The following is a 13,625-nucleotide window of genomic DNA, read 5'->3' on the forward strand; positions in this document are numbered from 1 at the left end:
TTAAAAAAATTTTTTTCCCTATATGTCTGAAACGTTTCATAATACAAAGCTGGGGGGAAAAATCCACCTGGCCCCTATTAAGTAAGAGGTCATAATAGAGGCTAAGAGCACAGACTCTAGAGCTCTGTGACCTTAGGCAGGCTACTTTCCCTCCCCATGCCTCAGTTTCCCCATCTGTAACATGCGGATCATAATAGTAACTGCCTTCCAGAGCTGTTTTAAAGATAAAACAGATTAATAAGTGGAAGCTGCTTAAAACAGAGCCTGGCACAGAGTAGATGCTATTGAAGTGATAGCTATTCTAATCATACCTCAGTGAATAGTCACCCACCCACGCACCTGCCCGTCTCTCCATCCTGAGTTATCTGCACAAGCAGAAAAAGGTAGAAATTCTTGACCAAGAGTTACTGTCACACTGTTTCCTTCCAATGAGATCCTTTCCCTCTCTTTCCCTTCTTGAACCTGCTTGCGCCGGACGGATCCTCCTTAGCCTCTGCTACTCTAGTGCTCTTCTTTTCTCAGAATGCCTCATGACCTTGGTCTCTCTCATCCCAGCTAAACACCTCTCCTCCTTTCTCCCTCCTAATTCTTATTCATCCCTCAGGACGCTGGCCAAGCACCAGCTCCTCTCTGAGCCTTACCAGGCTCAGCCATATTTGGCTGACCTCTTCTGGAGTCCTTCTCCCAGGCAAGTAGAATAAGACCGCTTTGAAGTGTCAGCTACCTTTCAATTTGGTGGTGGTAGGGGATATAACTGTTCAAGCTCTTTGAACAAGGGCTACACCTTTCTTTGCTACGTATTTTCTTGGGCTTCTCATGGTCCCTTGCAGCAGATGCAGGAGGAAATCTTTTCTTCCATCTCAGCTGCTGCATTTGCTCTCTGAAGAACTGCCCTTGTTTTTAATGCTGTGTCAGATAAAAACTGGATCCAAAGGCTTCGCCCCATACAGAATACTTCAGTTGACAATATCTTCTGTGCTAACATAAAGCTGAGAGTGGTCCCAAAGAATTCCAAGCTGCATAAGCTGCACTTACAGAGGCCAGGGTACACTGATTGGGTGTCACGCTGTGCCTCCCCCTGAACATATCCAAAGGCTGGCATGAGCTGCATCCTCCTTTCCCTCCCAGCAAATCCATCATTCTGCCTGAACTCCTTATTGGGAGAACCAATGTGATTAATGGGTGATATTCTGAAGGTGACAGGACCAGAGTCCTTTTCCTGAAGTGGTCTCCAAGAGAAATATATACACATGGGGGCAAAGCAAGGAACAGGAAAGCTTCATTCTAGACCAGGACTTTGGTCCCAGAACTCCCATGAGGCTAAACTGGACCATATTGTTCATAGCGTTGCCTTGTGAGAACCTTCCAGCACTGTACTCAGAATGAGATCCACTCTCCTCATTGCGGTATACAAAGCCTGAAGTGACTTGGGCCTGGACTATTTCTCTAGTCTGAAACTGTACCACTCTCCCTCTCCTTGCCTATCCTCCAGCATCACGGTCCTACCTATTCTTTGAATAGGACAAACTCAACTCTACTTTAGGGTCTTTGTGCCTGTAGCTTCAAGTCATGGTTCCACTATTTATTAGCTGTGTGACCACAGTTAAGTTACTCAATCACTTAGAAACTTAGTTACTGCCTCCATAAAGTTCAGTCATTCCGGAAATATTTATCAAGCGCCTATCATATGCATGTCCTTTTCTAGGCACTGGAGATAAAGCAATGAACAGAAATAACATTCCCATTCTCTTTAGCTCACATTCTACTGGACAGAAGGCAACTAAGCAAATAAATAAGATAATTTCAGACATTAGCAAATTCTATGAAAAAAATTAAGCAGAGTAATAGGACAGGTGAATGAAAGTGGGGAGAGCAGGCTATATCGGAGTGGTCAGGCAAGGATGCCTTGAGGAAGTGACATGTGAGTTAAGATCTATTACTAAGGGAAACGAGGTAAAGGGTACATGGGATCTCAGTATTGTTTCTTACAACTGCATATGAATCTGCAATTAGCTCAAAAAGTTAAAAAAAAAATCACCCTGGCTGCCATGTGGAGATTTATATACATACATAATATTTAATATACGTATAAAATCATTTAAAATTTGAATCTGTTTCAGTTAACCCAGTATTTCCAAAACATTTATCGTTTCAACACATAATCAATATAAAATTATTAACAACATATTCTTTATCCTTCTGCTATGTCTTTGAAATCCATTGTATGCAACACATCTCAATTCAGACTAGCCACATCTCAGGTACCATACTGGACAGTACAACTATAGAGTTCTACCTAAAGCCTTGGATCATGGGCATTTAACGTCGACTCTCATCTCTCTCTATACTTACTCCCCCCTGCAGTCTTTTTTTTTTAATATTTTATTTATTCAACTGACAGATAAAGACATAGCAAGAGAGGGAACACAAGCAGGGGGCGTGGGAGAGGAAGAAGCAGGTCTCCCGCCGAGCAGGGAGCCTGATGTGGGGCTCGATCCCAGGACCCTGAGATCATGACCTGAGCCAAAGGCAGACGCTTAACGACTGAGCCACCCAGGTGCCCCTCCCCCCTGCAGTCTTATTGAGATATAATCGATGTACAACATTTTATTAGTTTTAGGTGTACAGCCATAAATCTTATACAAGGTCAAAATGGGAATCAGGGAAGTCCTAGCCTCAGCAATCAGACAACAAAAAGAAATAAAAGGCATCCAAATCGGCAAAGAAGTCAAACTCTCACTCTTCGCAGATGACATGATACTCTATGTGGAAAACCCAAAAGACTCCACCCCAAAATTGCCAGAACTCATACAGGAATTCAGCAAAGTGGTAGGATATGAAATCAATGCACAGAAATCAGTTTCATTTCTATACACTAACAATGAGACAAGAAAGAAATTAAGGAGTCAATCCCATTTATAATTGCACCAAAAACCATAAGATACCTACAAATAAACCTAACCAAAGAGGCAAAGGATCTGTACTCAGAATAACTACAGAACACTCATGAAAGAAACTGAGGAAGACACAAAGAAACGGAAAAATGTTCCATGCTCATGGACTGGAAGAACAAATATTGTTAAAATGTCTATGCTACCCAAAGCAATTTACACATTCAGTGCAATTCCTACCAAAATACCATCAGCATTTTTCAGAGCTGGAACAAATAACCCTAAAATTGTATGGAACCAGAAAAGACCCCGAATAGCCAGAGGAATGTTGAAAAAGAAAAGCAAAGCTGGTGGCATCATAATTCCCAACTTCAAACTCTATTACAAAGCTGTAATCATCAAGACAGTATGGTACTGGCACAGAAACAGACACATCGATCAATGGAACAGAATAGAAAACCCAGAAATGGACCCTCAACTCTATGGTCAACTGATCTTTAACAAAGCAGGAAAGAATATCCTATGGAAAAAAGACAGTCTCTTCAATAAATCATGTTGGGAAAATTGGACAGCCACATGCAGAAGAATGAAACTGGACCATTTCCTTACACCTACACAAAAATAGACTCAAAATGGATGAAAGACCTCAATGTGAGACAGGAATCCATCAAAATCCTAGAGGACAACACAGGCAGCAACCTCTTCGACATTAACCACAGCAACTTCTTCCTAGAAACATCTCCAAAGGCAAGGGAAAAAAAGGCAAAAACGAACTATTGGGACTTCATCAGGATAAAAAGCTTTTGCACAGCAAAGGAAACAGCTGACAAAACCAAAAGACCAACAAAATGGGAGAAGATATTTGCAAATGTCTTATCAGATAAAGGGACAGTATCCAAAATCTATAAAGAACTTATCAAACTCAACATCCAACAAACAAAAAATCCAATCAAGAAATGGGCAGAAGACATGAACAGACATCTCTCCAAAGAAGACATACAAATGGCCAAAAGACACATGAAAAAAATGCTCAACATCACTGGGCATCAGGGAAATACAAATCAAAACCACAGTGAGATACCACCTCATACCAGTCAGAATGGCTAAAATTAACAAGTCAGGAAACGACAGTTGTTGGCAAGGATGTGGAGAAAGGGGAACCCTCCCACACTGTTGGTGGGAATGCAAGCTGGTGCAGCCACTCTGGAAAACAGTATGGAGGTTCCTCAAAAAGTTGAAAATAGAGCTACCCTACGACCCAGCAATTGCACTACTGGATATTTACCCCAAAGATACAAATGTAGTGATCTGAAGGGGCACCTACATCCCAATGTTTATAGCGGCAATGCCCACAATAGCCAAACTATGGAAAGAGCCCAGATGTCCATCGACAGATGAATGCATAAAGAAGATGTGGTATATATATATATATATACACAATGGAATAGAACTCAGCCATCAAAAAAAAATGAAATCTTGGGGCATGTGGGTGGCTCAGTCGTTAAGCGTCTACCTTCAGCTCAGGTCATGATCCCAGGGTCCTGGGATCGAGCCCCGCATCAGAAGCTCAGCGAAAAGCCTGCTTCTCCCTCTCCCACTCCCCCTGCTTGTGTTCCCTCTCCCACTGTGTCTCTGTCTGTCAAATAAATAAATAAAATCTTTTTTTTTTTTTTTAAAGATTTTATTTATTTGAGAGAGAGAGAATGAGAGAGAGCATGAGAGGGAGGAGGGTCAGAGGGAGAAGCAGACTCCCCGCCGAGCAGGGAGCCCGATGCGGGACTCGATCCCGGGACTCCAGGATCATGACCTGAGCCGAAGGCAGTCGCTTAACCAACTGAGCCACCCAGGCGCCCAATAAATAAAATCCTTAAAAAAAAATGAAATCTTGCCATTTGCAATGACAAGGATGGAACTGGAGGATATTATGCTAAGCGAAATAAGTCAATCAGAGAAAGACAATTATCTTATGATCTCATTCATATGTGGAATTTAAGAAACAAAACAGAGGAGCATAGGGGAAGAGAGGAAAAAATAAAACAAGATGAAATCAGAGAGGGATACAAACAATAAGAGACTCTTAATCATAGGAAACAAACTGAGGGTTGCTGGGGGGCAGGGGGGTCAGGGGATGGGATACCTGGGTGATGAACATTAAGGAGGGCACATAATGTAATGAGCACTGGGTGTTATATAAGACTGATGAATCACTGAACTCCACCTCTGAAACTAATAATACACTATATGTTAATTAATTGAATTTAAATTTTTAAAAAAAAGGGAATCAGGAAGACCTGTGAGGAGGCAGCCAATGCTGCTGACAGCTCACAGGTTGCAGAAGGAGCAGTGTGTATTTTGCTATTACGGCAATGTAGCCAAATGGACTGGGGGTGGACAGGACAGTAAGAGGATCAAGGAAGAAGGTTTTCAGTTTAAGCACCTGGGTATTTAAATCCTATCTACCTACCCAGTGCTTCTCTGAGAATTAAATGAACTAATATATGTAAAACACCCAACACAATACTAAGCACATAGTAGGTGCTCAATATATGTTGAAATGAAAGAAAAAAATTGATCCTAAAGTTCTAGTATATAAAAAAGTGAAGGTACACCTCATAAACGGGATAAAAATCTTCTAATTTCTTCAGAAGTTAAAACTAGTTCCAAATTTCATTTTTCAATGATCAACAAGTTAGATCAAGGAGTACATTTCTAACTTCCTTTTCACTCAAGGAGATGTAAACATGTATCACAGAGAAGTAAGCATTCCCATGATTCTAAAAATCCAACATTTTTCCTGTCAACATCTCTAGAACCAATCTAGAAGGTTAAATTAGATTTAAATTAGAAGAAGCACTGGGGCGCATGGGTGGCTCAGCTGGTTAAGCGTCTGCCTTTGGATCAGGTCATCATCCCAGGGTCCTGGATGCTGGGCTCCCTGCTCAGTGGGGAGCCTGCTTTTCCCTCTCCCTCTGCCCCTCCCTGCCCCGTGCTGGTTGTGTGCACGCACTCTCTCTCTCTCAAATAAATAAATGAAATCCTAATAATAAAATAAAATAAATTAGAAGAAGCCTATATTCTAATACAACATTGGCTGGATGACTACTAGAGATGATGTGAGTTAGATCTTTTCGAAAGAAATATCAACAAAATATACTGGAAACCCAGGAAAAAGCATCAAGAAAAGAAACTGTGTAATAAAACATTTAAATAGAACAGTCTATGAGAAATAAAGCTAAGAGAGGTCATATGTCACTGGGGCCAAATAGTAGCATTAGGATATTGCTCTTTTTGAGACAAAACCGCATTTTGTATTTATTTATGTTGTTATTTGTGGGTCCACAATGGGGGTTTAGTTTGTTTGAATGAAGTAGTTTATAAAAGTCCAAGATGCTATAAATCACAAATGGTAACAAGGCCAAATTTTACTAACTAAAACAAGAATCAAACTTTTAAAAAGTCAAACCTATGTCAAATAGTAGTTTGAGAAGAGAAAATCTTCCTGAGAATGTAAGTGTAGGACACCGACCTTCGGACCGGGATTTATGTAACTCTCATGCCCAGGAGACGTGACAGCTGATAGCCCCATCCAAACAAACACTGCATAAATGTATTATAACCACCAGGGATATTCTATTTCTCTTCCCACAGTATTTACTAATTCTTATCTCAGACAGATATGTATGTGATTTGGATGAATGTTCTGCATAACTAGAATTCTTTGCAGTACTAAGGAGAAAGCAAAGTGTTTCAAACTTAGACTTCATTAAAAGAAAAAGAAAACTGATTTTTTTAAGAGGAATCCTGGAGGAATTTGGGAAAGCTATTTTTAATTAGGAGTTGAGCAAAGTGTTATAAGAAAAATAAAGACAAATGAAAATCTGTTTATATTTCAAAGATGAAACAGATTCTGCCACAACATTTTTCCAACAGTAATTCCCAACAAACTGTTTCTTAGGAAAACTATTTTTATCCCTTTATTAACGTGGTTGCTAAGTATTTCATTTCTAGTGCTTATATGGACAAGCTATGTAAAGCAAAATTGTTTTCATGCTTTAGAAACAAACATTTTGCAAATGGAAACAAAGCTTATTGTGCTATAATATTTACTTGCTAGGCTGTCAAATGACTCTGGGGCCTGTTAATATCGTGAAGTCTCAGAACAAGAATCCATACAAGTAATAGGCTTGATTCCCAAAAATTCCAGAAGCACGGTCCCTCCAGGCCAGAACATCACTCTGGAAAACTGTGACTAACGTTAATTAATCCAGAACACATTTACATGCCTTATTGCACTGCCTTATGTGGTATATAAGATGTTACTATCATTCTCATTTTTCAGACGAAGAAACTGCAGCTCAGAAAGGCTGATGTCCAAGGTCACCAAGTTAGTAAGTGCCTCTGCCGCCAAACTCCACTCCCTCAAGCCATGCAGTGGTAATAATAATGATGCGGCAGCCGCTGCACTGAGCTGCACTCACCTTGTATGGGGGGGCCCTGATCTTTGCACTGTTCATATGTGAACTCACGTAACCCTCGCAACAATTCTAGGAGGGAGGTGGGCAGGTTTGTCCTGGGCCATCACCTCCTTTTTCTCCACCCTGCCCATCATACTTGCCCTGCTTCTTTCCCCCACAAAATCAAAACGGGCCCTTCAGAGTCCTCATGTTCTCTCTGTCCAAATCAAAATTGATTCTAAAATGTTGATAACTACTGAAGCTAGATGACGGGTAATGGGGGTTTCTTTTTATACAATTCTACCCTTGTTTATGTTTTAAAATCACCTTACAAACATTTAACATGTTTTGCTCTAATGTGGAATCTAACCTATTAAAGAGTCTAGAAGACTAGCCTCCACTAACAAGGAATTCGAAGGCAGTGTTATGGAAGATGGCTATGTCATAATAGAAGAAAGCGACATTGATTCATCCATTCTTTCCATGAACACAAAGTGGGGGCCCACTATGTTAGGATATATAAAGGTCCAACGAAGGATTCCTGTCCTCAACAAGTTAAGAGTTTAATAGCAAATACAACACAAATGCAAAAATGATTACAGAGAAGGACTATTTATGAGAAATGCCATAAAAAGCAAAGTTCAAACAAAATGCTATGTGAATTGGAAAAAGAAGTCACATCAGGACATATTCCATTATGCTGAAATTTCTGGGACAGTCCAAACTTTTTGGTGTATCAAACATTAAGCATTACCTAAAATCAGCAAGTGGCCCACGAGAAGAAATGGAGCTAAATCCAAAAGCAACATTAGGGCTGGAATGCCCACATGCCCTGTTTTATGGTATTCTAATCATTTCCAGATTAAAATCCGGGCCTCTCAATGAAAAGGGCAGGATTCCTCTGAACTGCTGGGACCAAAACATACTGATTAGAGAAGATTTATCTGTAAAGAAGTTGACCAGAGGACCAACTATAACACTAAAAACCAAGCAACATGTAAATGTCCAACAGTAGGGTTTGGTCTCATTTCAACAGATGCACAGTAATCCCTACAAAACAACTTAAAAAAGAAAACACTCTTCCCTGATGGTATCAGGACTAATCATGGTAAAATTCATTAAAAAAACAAAAACCAGAAACAGCCAGTTAAAGAGAGGACTCATTAAAAATGTATGTTCATTTGCCTAATACTTGATAAGGGACCAAGGCCTTTTCTTTTCTTTTTTTTTTTTTAAAGATTTTATTTATTTATTTGAGAGAGAGAGAGAGCAGGAGGGGGGGAGGGTCAGAGGGAGAAGCAGACTCCCTGCCGAGCAGGGAGCCCAATGCGGGACTCGATCCAGGGACTCCAGGATCATGACCTGAGCCGAAGGCAGTCGCTTAACCAACTGAGCCACCCAGGCGCCCATGGCCTTTTCTTTTCTTTTTCCTTTTTTAAGGCTTTTTCTTTGAAAATAAGTTCTAGTAATTAAAGTTCCTGCATGAACCACACCCATGTAAAGTAGTCTGAAGGCAAAACCTATCTTTTGATGAATTGTTTTCCTCAATTTCTTCAGAGGTCTCTTCTACCTCTAATTTCACAAGAACTTTCTTTTTGTTCTTTATCAGGTCTTTCAGACATACTAAACTTATTTTTCACAAAAACAATGTCTTTTTTTCCCTTTATGTTCTCAAATCTCATTAGCCAACATAACAGTTATTTTGCAATTACAAGAGCAAGTAAAACTGGCACGAACAGGTTTGGGAACAAACCCAGCTGACTCTTGTTGGTCATCACCGTCATCCCCACCATCATCCTCACCATCCCCACCATTATCACATCATCACATCATCATGGTAGCAAATACTTACAGTTGTTTACTATGTGCCGGGCACTGTTATTAGCACTCTACATACATCGAATCCTTTACTCCTCACAGTCTAGGTACCACCGTAACCATCACTTTACAAATAAGGAAACTGAGGCACAGTGAAGCTAAGGAACTTACCTGAAGTCACACAACTAGTAAATGGCAGAGTGAGAATTCAAATGCAGGCAGTCTGGTTCCAACTTGGTGACTTTAATCACTATACTCAAACTCCCGAAACCCACACAGGCGAGCACTGCAGTGTGCTGGTGCTGTGGAGCAGGGCTGTCCAACAGAAGTTTCTGCAATGATGGAAATGTTCTGTATCTGGGCTGTTCAACACAGTAATCACTAGTCACAGGTGACTCTTGAGATAGAGAAACTGAATTTTTAATGTAATTTAAATTAACTAAAAAAAATTTTTTTTAAGATTTTATTTATTTATTTGACAGAGAGGCACAGTGAGAGAGGGAACACAAGCAAGGGGGAGTGGGAGAGGGAGAAGCAGGCTTCCTGCCAAGCAGGGAGCCCGATGCGGGACTCGATCCCAGGACCCTGGGACCATGACCTGAGCCGAAGGCAGACGCTTAATGACTGAGCCACCCAGGCGCCCCTAAATTAACTAAAATTTAAACAGCCACATGTGCCTAGTGGCTATTGTATTGGATAGCATAGTATAGAGTTGTTTACTGGCCAAGAACATTCAAAGGGCCATGGGAATTAAACACTAAATTTTATAGTGAAAATGAAGAGGATCTGTTAATCTAGCATCTGCAAGTGGAGATGAAGAAGCTTCTACTGTATATTAACTGACGTGAAAAGATACTCAAGATGCTGTTAAATGGAAAATATGAATTATAACACATGTAGAATATGATCTCATTATTTGATTAAAAATCATGAATAGATAGTAAACGTTACAAAACTGTGGTTTCCAGGATGCCTGGGTGGCTCAGTGGGTTAAGTGTCTGACTTCGGCTCAGGTCATGATCTCAGGATCCTGCGATGGAGTCCTGCATCAGGCTCCCTGCTCAGTGAGGAGTCTGCCTCTCCCTCTGCCCCTCCCCCTGCTCATGCACGCACTCTCTCTCTCTTGCTCTCACTCTCAAATAAATAAAATCTTAAAAAAAAAAAAAAGACAACAACCGTGGTTTCCTCCAAATGAAAGGTATAGTGGAGATTGCTGGCTGCCTTCTGTGGTGGGTACTGCATGTTGCCTGGCCTACAGCCATTTCCCTTTCTTTCACAGCAACAAAATCCCTAGATGGCTGGAAACAGCAATGTGTCCAGCTGAGAAACTACATTCCCCCAGCATCCCTCACCTATAAGAAAGGACAATTAAGATGTAAACTGAATGTGTTGGTTGGGACTTCCAGTACTTAAAAGCATGTCCTTTGCCCTTTCCTTTTCTACTTTTTCCTGCCTTGAGGAAGGACTATTTGGTTAGAGCCAGAAGTTCACTGGTGACCACAAGGTGACCATGAGAGTGACAGCCATGTGATAAAGATGGTGAAGCAGAATGAGAGAGAGATGTAGATGGCCTGATGGCACTGTGGAACCGCCACGCCAGTAAGAGACCGCCTACTTTGGACTAATGTTTGTTTTGTTGTTTTTTTTTAAAGATTTTATTTATTTATTTGAGAGAGAGGATGAGAGGAGAGAGAGAGCACATGAGAGGGGGGAGGGTCAGAGGGAGAAGCAGACTCCCTGCCGAGCAGGGAGCCCAATGCGGGACTCGATCCAGGGACTCCAGGATCATGACCTGAGCCGAAGGCAGTCGCTTAACCAACTGAGCCACCCAGGCGCCCGGACTAATGTTTTTGAAAGAAAAATGATTTGTGTTATCTAAAGCACTGTTATCAGCAGCCAACAATAATTCCTAACTAACGAATCTACTCATTCCTCATGCTCACAGAAAAACATCTAATGGAAACACAATTCTGTTCTTGACTGGCCTAAAGATAATTTCATCCCCCTCATAAATAACTTGTTCAAGAACCAAGCCTAAGCCAAAAGGCATTGCATTGCCCTGGTGACAGGACTTGGTTCAAGAATGGGCACATGACCCAGTTCAGGCCAATGAGATTCTAGGATTAATATTCTGGGAACTTCTTCTTCTTCCTTTTTTTTTTTTTTTTAAAGATTTTATTTGTTTATTTGACAGAGAGAGAGAACACGAGAGCAGGAATACAAGCAGGGGGAGTGGGAGAGGGAGAGGCAGGCTTCCTGCCAAGCAGGGAGCCCAATGCGGGGCTCGATCCCAGGACCCTGGGATCATGACCTGAGCTGAAGGCAGACACTTAACGACTGAGCCACCCAGGCATCTCTATTCTGGGAACTTCTGAGAAAAATTCTCACTTAGGAGGACACGGGAAGAAAGAATCTTTAATTCCTTTGATGGGTCCATACATGGATCTGGGGCCCAGAACTGCCACAGCTATTTTGCTGCTGGCCTGAGGATGAAGCCAACAACCTGAGGAGGGCACAATCAAGACAATCTTAGGGAAAGAAGCCTCGTAGTGGATTAAGTTAATGCTAAAGTCTGTCCTACTTCTGGAACAAATACAAGTTAATATGAACCAAAAAATATCCATACTCTGAAGAGATCATCTTAGAGGCAAGAGAATAGGTGCTTAGAGTTATTCAAATACTGTGAGAAAGTCAGGGTCTTCCCCAGGGGCATGCCAAGTTGGGCACTGGGTCTTCAAAATATTTCTGTGCCTTTCCCATAGCAGGCCTAATAAAGAAGTTATTATGCAGTAATTTACGAAATACTGAGTTACTTTAGAAGTTTTTGTTCTTCTACAGGCTTTTGCAAAAAAGGTGCACCTGTTTCAAAGGCCTCATAATAATGACAACAGTTAACATTTATATGTCAAGTACTTACTACTTGCCAGGCCTTGTGCTGAGTCGTTTATCTCATGCAATCCTCATGAGACAAGGAACTCTGGTTATACCCATTTACAAATGAGGAAATGCTAAAGTTTAGAAAGAAAGGTTAAGGCTAAGTAACTTGTGCAGGAAAGTAGAAAGTGCCTAGGCCAAGATTTGAAGTCACGTCCAAAGGATTCCAAAGAATTCCAGTCCTCACCATGACTTTGTACTGCTTCCTCAGGATACATAAAAGCACATCTAGGATTTCCCCAAGACTGCACTATTTTAAAATATGCTGATCTCTAGGGGCATCTGGCTGGCTCAGTCGGTAGAGCATGCGACTCTTGATCTCGGGATTGTGAGTTCGAGCCCCATGTTGGGTGTAAAGATTACTTAAAAAAAAAAAAAAATCTTAAAAAAAAAGTATGCTGTTCTCTTGATCCTCTGAGTATACTATACTCATCAAACCAATTTTTTGGTTTGGAAAATATGGCCACATGGACCACATGTAACATGCAGAGATCATTAAGAACCACTAATGTTAAACCCTGTACACACAAAAAAGCAATATAGTTATATATGTTTAACTGATGTTGAAAGTAGGATGAGACCACCAACTTTCTCTTTTTCAAGTTTCCTTTTAGTGATAAGCAGAAGCACACAGTAGGTAGGTTTGTGGAAATGGGAGTGGGAGAACAGAAGATAACTCATACTTATTAAGCCCCTTCTAAGTGGCCAGGTTTTATGTAATGGTTTACTTTCAAAGGATCTCATGAGACATTTCATTGATAAAGGAACCGAGACTCAAAGACTTTGCCCAAGTTTACCCTGATCTGCCTGAAACCCAAGTTCTTGTTCTTCCCACTATATAACTCTGCATTCCTATGAGCGCTAGCATTTCCCAAATGTTGGCTAGAAGAGAACAGTGACTCTGAGGCCACAGGAAACCTATGCCATTTTATTGGCCTCTCCTTGGAAATATTATTTTAATTAAGTTTCAGTGACTTTCAATCATGGTGTCTTTAGCTTTACTAGATTATCCATGAGAAAATAACCTAAGTTGAAAAGATCTAATGCCTCCGGTTTTAAACAAGGAAACAGGTATTGGGTTTCAGATAAACAGACTTAAAATAATACATATAGTATTTATTTTATTAGGCAGGAAAATACAATCAGAAACAGTAAAATGCTAAGCTTTGGTACAAAAATTCAAAAAGTACACTGGCCACAGACAATCCCTCAAAAAAACAAAAAACAAACAAAAACAACCCCACCTAAGGGGCACCTGGGTGGTGTAGTCAGTTAAGCGTCCAACTCTTGGTTTCAGCTCAGGTTGTGATCTCAGGGTTGTGAGATCAAGCCCCGCACTCAGTGCACAGTCTGATTAAGATTCTCTCCATCTCCCCCATCTCCCTCCGTTCCCCCAACCCCACATGTGCTCTCCCTCTCTAAAAAATAAATAAATTTAAAAAAACCTACCCAAATCCACCTCATGTACAACTAATGTTATCATATTGTTTATGAAAACTTAGAAGTTATATTTTTATTTTTTTTTTTT

The 13,625-nt window shown here is 40.8% G+C and overlaps 1 protein-coding gene across 8 annotated transcripts in view; it reads right to left on the reverse strand.

The window, feature by feature from the left end:
* Positions 1–13,625, reverse strand: part of PKIG (cAMP-dependent protein kinase inhibitor gamma) — a 94,562-nt gene that overhangs the window by 69,199 nt on the left and 11,738 nt on the right. For 2 of the 8 annotated variants that reach the window (XM_081832715.1, XM_081832726.1), the window contains exon 2: positions 9,335–9,495. The exons of the other annotated variants lie outside the window; for them this stretch is intronic. The gene's annotated coding sequence lies outside the window, so the exon portion shown is untranslated. The remainder of the gene's footprint in view (positions 1–9,334; positions 9,496–13,625) is intronic. 8 annotated transcript variants of the gene reach the window in all.

Source organism: Leptonychotes weddellii, chromosome 10, assembly GCF_054177405.1.
Source record: "Leptonychotes weddellii isolate Sample4059 chromosome 10, ASM5417740v2, whole genome shotgun sequence".
In the NCBI taxonomy this organism is placed as follows: domain Eukaryota; kingdom Metazoa; phylum Chordata; class Mammalia; order Carnivora; family Phocidae; genus Leptonychotes; species Leptonychotes weddellii.